Genomic DNA, 12768 nt, shown 5'->3' on the forward strand with positions numbered 1-12768 from the left:
CTTTGAAGAAGGTTGGAGAGCATTCTGTGAATAGATGCTGCATTTATCAGTGATCTTCCACAGCTCGTTCTTGTGTCAAAGGTAGATCTTATGATGAAGAAAACTTTGAATGACGAGCGATTGCGGGTAAATTAGTAGATTTTCTAAAAGAATGTTTTAAAAATGTGATAAAGGGATAGGTGACACAGTTTAAACGGATTAAATTGTCGCCTGCTGAATAAAGATTCATTTTTTTGTGCAACAATACATCAAGACCCGACCGTGTTTGTGAGATAAGGCTGAGGTGAAACCTCAGATGCTCCTTTGGTTTGATCTTTCCATACTAGAACAATCTATTCACAAAAACACAGATCCTGTTGAAGTGGTGATGGTTCCTGTGACGTTCTGCTGCCTCCTCCATCCTTCTAATCTTCTGGAAAGAGAGCGTTGCATCACCAGAGTCCGTTTGTCTACCACAACAGTCATAGTTGAACTCTTCAGGTGAAGGATAGATGTGCACTTCTCTTTTCATCTCACACTGATAGAGATCACAGGACTACTCCTTTTTTTCTCGTCTTAGTTAAACATGTTCCTGAAAGTCCGTGTTCTAGGTGGGACCTTTGGGTCATCTGGTCCAGCTGCTGTCTTAACGTTGGTGGTCAGAAGCTTCTGAAGCTCATGTGGAGTATGAATTAATGAAGGAGAGCTTTGTGTGTTCTGATCATGGATGTTCTCAGCAGCATGTTGAGCTTCTGTTTGTGTCATGAAAGTGTCTCCGGTCTGAAGGATGTCCTCTGCAGGGTTCATCTCCTTCTTCCCTCCTCTTCCCCTATGTCCTCTCCCTACATTTAGCAATCCAAACGGAGAGTCATGGACAATAGTGTCTCAATGAACTCATCAATAGTCGCCAGTCATCTGCTTTAGCGCGTAGCTGCCAGCACTCAGAAAATACATAACATCAGTTTTATGACTTTAAAAAAGTCTTTACTTACATGTAAACGTCTGTGTGTCAGAGCACGTGAAGAAAAGCACTTCTCCTCTGCGGCCCAGCGTGACGTATTTCTCTTCTGAAAATGATGTAACATGCCTGAACATGCAGACTAAAATGGATTTATCCCAAATGCCATAGAAAACGTTTTGAGCACCGACATGGAGATCCAAGCCGACTTTAACGTCTGTGTCTTGCTGCTATAATTAGTTCACCTTGGAGGTGGGGAGCCACATTAGCACCTGCCATCTGAAACCTGACTCATTGCACACTGCCCCTCCAACAGGTGGCGCCCTGGGCCACCAGCAGCATCACCTGCAGCACAGACCAGGAGTGGAGAGCTGTTTTTGTACTACCTCTCCTCACTGATCCATAATTCCCACTGACACGATGGAATAAACAATGAATAAGTTAAAAAGTGTGGTTCAGAGCAGCCCATCACTGAGGCAGCTGACCTAGATAGCTGGAAGAACGTATGCAGGGGCTGTGTGGGCATGGCTGTCTTCAAAGTGGGACTAACGTACAGCTACAACATGAAACGCAAATCTCTTCATGACTGAGATGGAGTCATGAAATTAACAGGAAATGTTTGCTCTTTGGATGGAGTTCAGACCTTCAGAGTGGTTGGAGTTATTGCCCCCATGCTGGCAGAAATGGCTCGTTGACTACATTTTTCTGCTAAATGGGTGACTTTATTCTTCCTCAACATTTTTTCTCCAATTATTATTGTCCGTAGTGTCTGTGTTTTTTCTACCTCTATGTCCCTTAAGAGCCACTTCATCTGCCCCCCCCCCCCCCCCCCCCCCCCCCCTCCAGACTGCAGTCAGCAGGCTTTTAAATCTCCCCCCATTTGATTCTAGTTTTATTTTTTGGAACAAATATTCTGTTTGTTTTTTGTGTTTCCAAAACCAATTTCTTTTTGTATGTCAGCGATCAGAAACATGGAAACGTTGTGCTGGTCTGACGGAGTGCAGCGCTATGACTCAGGATTCACAAAACTGTTTTTTTGTTGCTTGACATCCATCTTTTTGGTACGCCCCTAGCTTCTTTTTCTAACACATCTACATTTTTGATTATGTTACACAATAATTCCACCAAAGAACCTTAAACTGTCAAAAGCAGAACTTGAGTCTGTTAATGTTGTCATTTTTAAACGGTTTAAAACAGTTTTTACAGTTTGTAGCAAAAGATCAAACATGTAGAGACAAAATAAAAAAAGTCTAAATACTCAAAAGAAAAACACAACAAAGTGAAAAACCAGGCAAAGACGCTTCAAGGATTTCTTTAAAGTGTCACAATTATCAGTTATTGTCATCATTTATAACCTTCATTTACACAAAGTTTGAAGGAAAACGGTGCTAATGGGGGGTGTCATTGTAAACAGCTGATGTGATTGGCCGGCTCCCCGATGAGTTCAGGGACCACTCGGGGTTAACCAATGAATCAAGACTGAAAATAAAAAACAGGAACATTAATAAAGAACGATGGGCGACGGTGGACAAACCCGTGTTCCTGTCCCAAAGATGTTTCATAAAGTGAATATTAGACTTGATCTCCCTGTTTTTTCTGCTGTATTTATAATTCCTGTTTAGGAATGAAGGGGGGGGGGGGGATGCTGGGTATCCACTACACCAGCAGCAAACCTGCATCTCACCTCCATCGTTAGGACTCGGTGCACTAATGAGTGCCTGATGTGAACGTGTGGAGATGCCGCTTCATCTTGATCGCCCTGTTTGACTCTCTCCCTTCGAGCCCAACACTGACGGTTTGTTAGCAGCTGCTGTGGTTTGTGTGTTTTCTCTTCCTCGTTGGATCTCAGACTGTTTGCTGTTTACATTGTGAATACAATACTGCACAGCAATGCAAACGTTGCAGTATTACACAATTAACTAACTAGTGAAACCTCTGCCTTTTCATTGTTATTTGTACATTTCCCAGGCAAACGTGTTAAACCTGAGAAGATCCCATTTTCCGGCGCCGCATGTTAGCTGGAAGAGCTGCAGTTAGGTGAAGGCAGCTGCTTCCAATATACACAGTTCTTTCCTAAAAATGTTGGAAACTTTGCCTCCTGTGAGCAGCTCCATAAAAGACGCAGTGATTATTGCCAGCAGATTAACCCTTGTGCTATCCTAGGCACTTTAACATTGGGAGTTGGGTCATCTAGACCCACTAGAGCCTTTTTTCTTCAATGATTTGTGATCTTCACTGGTGTCCATGGATTACATGAAATCTTTCCACCTTTATCCACCTTTGTCATGGTAGGGAGAACACGTCAATGGAAGGGGGGGGGGGGTCATCTAAGATAGCACAAGGGTTACAAGCATGAATGTATCTCAGTGTTACCTGGTGTTTTAGCTGAAGGAAGCCTTTTTAATGTGTGGACTTTGATGGGAAGCCTGTTTTAAAAACATCTGTAGTCCATAACTGACATGCTGCACATTCACTTCTCACATCATTCAGAAAATGTCACAATAATCTGGAAAGCAGTAGAGATTTTTCTCCAAATAATCTTCATCCCCACAGCAGGACCAAGCAAATGAAGCGTTAAGCAGAGCTGTGAACTTAAAAGATAAGACACGATTAAAGAAGGCCAGGTTGAATTCTGGCCTAGTTGGAGTGAAAATGAAGTTTTGATCATCAGCCCATTTATCTCCTGTGAGGGAGGCGAGGATGGCCAGGTCTCCCGTGTTCATCACTGACAGGGCTGCTCGGGATGCCAGGTGGACTCATTTGTCTTTGAAATAATTGGAAATTACCAGGATAATGAGGTCCTCAGGGAGACCCCGATGAGTGTTTCCGACATTCAGCTGAACGAGGGACAGAATGTATAAACCGCTTTGATTTGCCTTCAGAAGCCAAACGCGGTAAAGCTTTCCAAAGCCGAGCTGCCTAAACGCCGGAGTCTTTCACTTCTAATAAAACAAACAGCGTTGAGCATTGTGGAGCAAAACCAGGAGAAGGAAGCCTCTCCAGCTTGGAAGGGAGTTTTCCTGCATGGGGGAGACGGACAGGTGATTTTGCAGAGCAAACGTGGAACCGATGGAAGGTGAAACAGCTGCAGGAATGTCATTCACCGTAGTTTTGCTTTAGAGCCGCTCAGCATGCAGACTTTATGTTCTGCAAACAGTTCATGCAGATCAAGCTGGACCCTGCAGAAGCCGGGAAAGCAACTATTTAACTGCTGTGTTTCTGAAATGTGACAAATGACACATTTTTGTTACACCTCCTTAAAAACAAAATGGTCATTAAAATGTTTTTCCATTTTTCTATGGTTAAAATGATCAAACATGGTGCCTCTTACAGTAAAAGTCCAGATATTACTTTATTAATGAACTGCTAGACTAATGTGAAAAATAAACCTCTGCCAGGGAAATATCTCCGCCTCTGCTGAAAAAAGACTAAAAGTGAAAGAATCAAAGTTTAACATTTAAAACTTTAGAGATGTTTTGTATTTTCAAGTGGACGTCACTTTAAAGTTTACAATGAAAGAGCAGATAATTCTGTCTGAATTGGTGTTTCTGATCATTTGATTTGCAGCAAAGAACAAGAAGAGAAAATAAACCAAGAAATAACAAAGTTTTAGTGTTTTTATGGCAGCAACAGCACTTTCCAGAGATGATTGCTGCAGAAATGGCTTCAGCTGTACATCAGGTTTTCCCGGTGAGAGCTCTTCATCACGGGGGCTTTTAAGGTCACGGCCTAGTAGAAGAAATTCTTCTGCTCAGACAGCAGCTCATCAAACCCAGACTGCAACTGTCCTGAACCACGTTACACATGGAGGAAGTCTGATGAAACAAACTTGAGCTGTTTGGTCCGCGCTCACGGCAAGAAGACTGAAGCCGAGAAGCTTGACACAGACAGTGACGTCAGAAGATTAGCTTTATGTGGTTGATCCATTTTTTAGGGACAAAAGTTTCTTTCTGCAGCACAGTTGAGCATTAGTCTCATGCAGCCGGTGGGGGTGTTGACCTGTACGGGTTCTGTGGGTTTTTGGGTTGTCCGGTCCACAGAGCAGCGGCTGTATCTTAAGGGGAGAGTTTCCTTGAGGCTGTTACGGCCACCTTAAGGGACGTCATGAAAATGGAACGTACCATTGTGGTGCGTGTATCCTGTTAAACGCACTTATGACGTACAGGTGACGCTGTCGTATGGCGCCCTGACGCCACGCTCTAGTGGTTAGGAAGGTGTGAGTTCTGGCTCCTCACTGACCGCTCAAATGCTGCACGCATGGGGTGTGCACGTGATACACGTGCACGTGGGATGCCTGTAGGACGTCCACACAAACTACACTCTGATTGTCTAACTTCTTCCTTTCTAACAGTCACGCTGCAGTAAGGGGTGTGCACGTTTCACGTGAACAGCACTAACGGCTCTTTGTTCAGTATCCAGGATTTGGAATATTCGAATATTCGCCAGGCGTTATTCGCCAGCGTTTTTCGACACGTTTTTTGTGTTCACACCCAGGCGATTTTCGCTGACGATGAGCCAAGCGAACATGCAATTTCATTCCCTGACATTAGATGGCGCTTATTGTAAATGCCTTTCACTCAGAAGAAGAGAGTAAGTATTTACGCGCTTGTCAGAATCAAACAAAGAAAACATGAATATTTACATATGGATACCAGTAGCTCCAACTGGTGCTTGGTTCGGGGATATTTTAGAATGTCCGTCATTATTTCTTCGCGGCAGTGTAGACGCTACTTGGCGTCTATCTTCTTCGCTGGTATGTGTGCTCAGAAAGGCAGTTCTGTGTTTGAGCGCCCCCAAGTTGTGTTTTACTGTAACTCCAGAAGCTCCAGACACGTGTGCAAAAGCGCCGTTCTCATTGGTCGAATAGATTTCGACGCGACGCATCAAACCAAAAAAACGAACCCGAGGCGTTTTTTAAAAAGTGACGCTTTGACACGTGGCGTTTTTTTGCGTCGGTGTGCACACTCAGATTGGTGCCCTTTGTTTGGTCACGAGCCGTTAAACGTCTGCGAAAATCGCGCGCGAAATTCGTCCCGGTGTGAACGGGCCTTAAGGTGTTGTAGAAGTGTTCACTACGAGCCGTCGTGTGGGGTAACTGAGCGTCCACCATCTTGATGTGTCCAGCAGGTCACCTGCGTGCCCCGTCCAGGTTTGACCATTTCGCCGACGGGCGTACCCCCCTGTGGATATCGTGTTTCTGAGTGTCTGCAGCAGCTGCTGGAGTAGAGCTGTCATTCTCATGATCAGCCACAGGTCTTAGCTGCACAACCAACATCCAGTTTTTCCAGACTTGGACATAAATGTGTGTCCATGAAGGCTTATGGCAGAGCCAGCATTCTGCTCTGTTCTAGTTTACTTCCACATAAATGTTTGTTCATCAAAGGGCAAATCATTTAGGGTTTTATGATGATGACCAATGAATTTCCACAGATGAAGTCATCAGTGTGATTAAATACAATCAACCCATTTCAATTCCGACGTACAATATAAAATCAAAGCCTGAAATGCTGTGTGTTCTCAGCACTTTGTTATTTCAGACCAGTTGGTGGAGTCTGTCCTCATTTGTTGCGACGTTTCTGAAGCTACAAGTGTTCGATTTGAGTTATTCAGGAATGCCAACAGCTTTTTCCATAAATGAATATACGTTTATTAAAACCCCTGTTGCGTGTTTCCGTTCTGCCATCAAAGCATCCCAGCCTGACTCATTGTGATTAATAATTAAAGAGGATTTGTTTTCTGCTGAGTTACCTCACACATTGCCGCTCACTCCGTGTTCTGCAGTCACCTATCAGAGGAACTGTGTTCACAGCAGCAGCTACAGCTGAGGAGCATGAAGAATTCCTCTGGGTGGTGCGTGCCCCTGAGCAATGTTTGCACGCTGGAGATATTATTTGTAGAGCTGAGGAGCTTCAGACAAAAACGCAGAATGATTTCTGCAAACCTGCTGAGCCAAACAGCAGGATGTTACTAATGGAAAGGTCACATGTTCCTCCCTGTTTGCACTTTCAGGAGTTTGCATGTTCATTTGAATGTGGAGATTAGCTTGTAATATTCCTCTGGTCTTCACATCAGTCATGAAAAAAGGAAAGTGCTGTGTGAGCTTTTAGTTCCTTGTTTTTCTTCCAGCTCCAGAATCCCAATGAACCTCAGGAAGAAAACGCCACTCAAGTGAAGAGACACATCAAACAAACATGAAGGCTACAGGAAGTGCTAATAGCAAATGGAATCTCAGGGATTCCTCTTTTGTTTCAGACATCGGAAATGGAAAAGGGAAGACATTGCTTTTCAATTATATGAATCCAGGGCAGGCCTTCATGGCTCTGAGGGGCTCATGCACGTCCCCACCCCAGCCTCCAAGACAAAGCTTTGGGGGAATATTTGGAAAGTCTTTTTAAAATCCGGCAGCAGCAGCAGCATCTAAACGTGTCCCAGTTCCTCGGGTTCATGTGTGGAGGTCACACAGGGCCTGCTCATAGAAAAGTCTCTGACGGAACTCGTCTGTTTGGGATGTAGATTGAATCTGATGCTGTGGATGAAACCAACAACCTTCATCACTGGAACTCTGATCTCAGAGCGACCACGCTTCACATCCAGGTGATGACGAAGGTCAGTCTCACAGGAAAACTCACTCATGTTGTCTTTTAATGGGTTATTTTTTCTTATGCTGTTTTCCATGAAATATGTTATGCTTTTAACAAAATAGTGTTTTTTGAACAGTTAGTTTTTTTAAACTTGTTTATAAAATCATAGGAACAACCCAGATTCTGGTTCTTATTTCTGGTTTTCATATTGATGTCTCTAACTCAAAATCCTGGTCATTTCATTCCAGCTTTAAGTTAAAAAAAATCACCCATTTAATTGGTTCAAACTGATAACTCAACCCTGTTGGCTTAACAGAACCCAGTGCCGGGTGGGACCATAGTTGACCCAACACAGCGGTTGAAGAATAAACCAAGTCAGGTTATTTCTGACCGGGATTTTGGTGTGAAGTCATTTCTGCTGCTTTTGAGTCCAACAGGGGTCTGGAACAGGTTTCAGTGAACAGGGAAGTTCTGAAACTGCAGTTTTGAAATGTTGATGAAGAATTGAGGAGAACTGCCTTCCTGTTAGCTCTGCTGGACTTCAGCTGCCTCCTAAATCTGGTTTGAACAGATCCAGGTGACTTTTCTAGAACACACTACGGTCAACACAATTCCCATAAAAAACAGTATTACACTATTTCATTTAAATGATTTCCAAACATAAATACGATGTGAAGAAATGGTGATACAAGCTGGAATCAAAAGTGCTGCTGGTTGCACTCCTGATGTTCGGCGTGTTGTTTCTTCAAGCTGTGTGGTTTCTGGAATGATAAACACATTTTTCTGTTCTGATGACTTTATTAAAAAGCTAAAACATCCCTGCTGTTGCGTGATAAGGCACCTCCACTGCAGTATGAAGGCCTCCCACTCAGCATCCCTCACAATTCCTCGTGTCAGAGAAAATCATCTGGCACTGAGCATCATCAAATTCACTCAGGCAGTGCATTCAGCTCCATTCTCAGATCAAAGACACACAAATTGCAACAAAATGGGTTTAAATGTGCGAAAAACTGAAATTTTGCCTTAAAGTGTGAGGGGATGATTGTGCTGTGTTGATGCAGCACTTAGAGGGAAACTCCTCTGGCTGTGCAGCTTCCATCAAAGGAAAAACCTCAGGGCTGCTCAGGATCTCCACAAGTAAAATGATGGCTGATTTCTGAAGAAGGCGACTTCCTCCTCCTTTTTATTGATGAAAAGGGAAGCTTGATCATCTAGAAATCTGGAAAAAATATTGAGAAAGAAGTAAAATCCAGAAAGCATCTTTGCACCGATGTCAAGAAGCATCAAGTCCTGCAGGAGTTTGTTTCTCCAACTAAAGGATCCCATGTCATTTTGGTGGTTATCACCTCCAACAGGCTCAGAAATGAATTTACCACCATTATTATAATAACGACAAACTCCCACAGAAACTGTCATTTCTATTATTGAAAGCTGATCTGCAGAGAAAAGTTAGATCATGAAAGGCAAACATCCACCCTGATTCCCATTTAACTAAGGAATCAACCAACCGAGCAGCTCTAGAAGTATCAACCTTATTTTTGTATAGACCAAATACTCCGGGGTTGTGAGTCGGCGCTCCTGTACTGCACTACATCTCCCAGCAACCCCAGCTTCCACCGGGCGGAGGCCCCGGGACGACCCAGGACATGCCCGGAGAGAAGAGCCCCCAGAGGAGCGGGAGGAAGTGGCTGGGAGAGGGAAGTCTGGATATCTCTGCTTAGACTGCTGCCCCTGCGGAGGAAGATGCAGCTTTAGTACCTTTGATAAACCCCACCGGGGGATTTGGATCTATCGCTTCCTCGAGCATCTCTGGGAAGCTGTTTTGGAAAAAATTCCAGAGAGGGGTAGCTCCTGCTGGCCATACAACAGCGTCCATCCATTCCTGATGAGCTGGTAAACAGGTATGTACATGATGGCTGTTATTCTTCTGGAAGGCACCAATGTTTTACTCATTTCTCTCAGTATTTCTTTGTTGTTTTTCATGCAGAAACATTCAATAGGCTCATCGTTGAGTGATTACTTATCAGGACTGAGTTAAGGCTGATAGGGCTGCAGCTTACCATCTGCTCTGCATCAATTACATCCACACTGATGTGTAGCACTGACAGCTACACACAGAACAGTGTAAATTAATTAATGAAAGGGCGCAAACAGTCTGAAGAACAGTATTATGGGAAAGTTCTCACATCAGGCGTAGTCAGGAGTTTGTCAGTGAAATGAGCGCCTGCGTCTCTTTTTACCAACCTTTCACTGTTGTTCCTGCTTGGCGTCAAAGTGAAGATTGAAACACAAACGTATGATTTTACAGAATACCCAGAACATTCGGTTAAAAATGCACAGACTAAGTTATGAAGGCATGCACAAGCTGATGCTAAGGCTAATGCTAATGTTATGAATGGACCCTCTTGAAGGCAGTTCAGCTCAGATGAACCAACTGTGCCACCACTTGCTTACACGACAGAGATGAAGAAGGAGCAGCAAACACCACAACAGCTGACGGTATTCTGGCCACTGTCTCATTTGTGTCCATTACGGTAAACTGCACATACCAGTACGGCACTTTTCTACCTTAGAAGGCCCAAAGCGCTTTACAGTCACAGTCCATTCACACAATGATGGCGGCTCTGCTGCCGAACACTGGCACCAACCTTCCTCCAGAGGCAAGGTGGGGTTCAGTGTCTTTCCAAAGGGCACTTGGACACATGCAGGTTATGAGTCTTCTTCTCTATCAGTGTCATTTTGGTTTGTTAAAAAAAAAATCCTGGGAGAACCAAAAACCAACCAATCAGGCAGCAAGGATGCTGTCAACAGATTTGGAATAAAAACCACAGCGGCACATGTCTGCATAGAAAAAAATCTTAATGTGTCAGACACAAGAGATGCATCGCTAAAAGACTGAGGCTTTGTCCTGTCTGACAAAATTAGGAGGAGGCGGTAGATTTGTGCCGTTAAACCAACTGCTGTCCGAACACGACCTCATTTTTAAGAAGGGATTTGTTGAGTGAAAGCTCCAATAAAAGTGTTTTCATTCTCATGTTATCTGACAGTTAGAATTGATGGAGACTGTTTGTTTGGCATTATTAGTAATATGTCAGGGCAGAGGTTTTTGTTTTTTTGAACAGCTGTTTGATTTCAGCTGGATGTGGCAGCCATGTTGAACACGAGGGCTCATTAGACCTCTAGTGCCCTACAGTCCCATCATCACACAATGGTCCAGTGTGTTGTCTCTGTCTGTTGCCCATCTGACCAGTCCACTGGGAACCCGTGCAGCCACAGTCAAGCTGTTCACGAGCAACTGAGACCTTCTGTGGTTTCCAACATCTGCACATCGTCTGCCTGCAGCAGCGTCAGGCTCTCCTCATGTCCACGTCTTCTTGAGACTTCATTCCTTTCTTCAGGAGAACGTTACCACACCTGAGAGGACGCAAACACATCCTTATGTTCACCTGTAGCCACTTTACTCTGATCCTATTGGGTTTTGCTTCTGCATCTCTACCATGAGCCATTTTCTCACTTTGGGTCAGGATGTACAACTATCCCTTCATGACCACACACAAACACACACACCCATTTACACATGCACACATTCACACATGCACACACATTCACACATGCACACACAAACACACACACACATTCACACATACCTCTACCTTCTTTATCTTCTTGCTGAGCCGCACAAATAAACCCGTCTGCTTCCCTCCTTTGAGAGTTTTAACTTAAACTACCACACAATGCGGCCTGAAATGCATCATGGGACATGCTCTTTCACCAGAGTGGGACAGGTCACTAAGATAGTTTTTCCATGTATGAGTAGATAAGAAAACCGCTGAAACTGATCACATGCTGTCATGTGTAACAAAAAGCAACGTTTTTTTGTGTTTTAGTTAAACTACATAAAAAGGGAGACATTTTTGTAAAGAACCAACCTTCACAAATAAAAACAAAGCACAGAACCTTTAAAAGAGTCTCATGTGCTGCAGATAAAGAACCGAGGCTGGAATGTTTTTGTGGCTTTTGAACTTCGTTCACATTTTCACTGCAGGACAAACTCACCAAAAGACGAACAATCCTGATTGTTGTTGAAATGCACCAATTAAAGCAGAACTACCGATCTGCTCTACCGTCAAAGGCCACGCCCCTATTTGCTACTTATCTCTATGTCAAATACAAAGCAAAATATTGATAACAGTTCTTTAAGTTTTCTAACTTCAACCACAGAATTATTATATTGTTTATTTCTTGTCTTTAAAAATGTAAAACATTGTCCTGCTTGCAAAAAGGCCTCTGCCAGGTGAAGGGATCTGGTTCCTCTTTCATTTCTAAAGTTGAAGTTCAAACACATAAACCTCAGATCCTTTAACCTGATTCCAGTCATGATACAGATACTGAATACCTGTTTTTATTCCTAATAAGCTGAAAAGTTGCTAAAACTGTTTACTGGAAAATATTTTGCAGAGATTCTCATTCTTTCCATCAAAGCATTAAATAAAAACTGGATTTGAATTATCTAGATGTGAGGATTGACTCTAGTTAGGATTTTGGGACATTTCTTGGTTCTTCACATGTTCTGTTAAGTTTTCTCTGTCAGTCACAGCAGCTTCAGGCTGTCAATCATCCACAGCTGTCTTGACTTGTGTTACTGAGCCTCAGTGCACATAAGTCTCTGGTTCTTTAGGTCTTCGTGATCAGGTCATGTGTTCGTCTCTCTTGTTGTGCCGAGGTTTTGGCGTGTTTGAGTTTCACCCAACCTGGTCTCTTACAGACGACTTTCATACTTGATAGGTTTTCTGGTGATGCATCCATAAGTTCTAATTGCCTGTGTGGGTTCTGTTTGGCCTCAGAGCTGCAAAGTTCTGACCACCCCAAGTTTGTGCTGAAGAGGATGATCAGAATCATATAATGGGTTCTGATCCGTGTGCGTGAGCTTCCTGTACACTTTCACATGGAGACATCCTTCTTCTTCAGTGATCACTGAACAGTCCAGGACAGTCAGACTATTCTCTTTAGCTTTTTCAGGGCTGAATTTGATGTTTTTGTCCACAGAATTAATGTTAGGTGAATCTTGATCCAGTCCGTGTGTCAGAACTGGGAAATGAATCGGGAGCTTTTCTGTCCCCGGACAGGTTAAGTCTGACGAGCCCATGGCACAGCCATGTCTTCACCAGTGGTTTTTGGATTGAAAACAGGGTGTTAAGACACTTGCAGTACCTCCCACATGTGGTCTGGAGTCAGTCTTGTCCTTTCTGC

Source organism: Oryzias latipes, chromosome 20, assembly GCF_053564925.1.
Source record: "Oryzias latipes strain Hd-rR chromosome 20, Olatipes_Hd-rR_3.1".
Lineage (NCBI taxonomy): Eukaryota > Metazoa > Chordata > Actinopteri > Beloniformes > Adrianichthyidae > Oryzias > Oryzias latipes.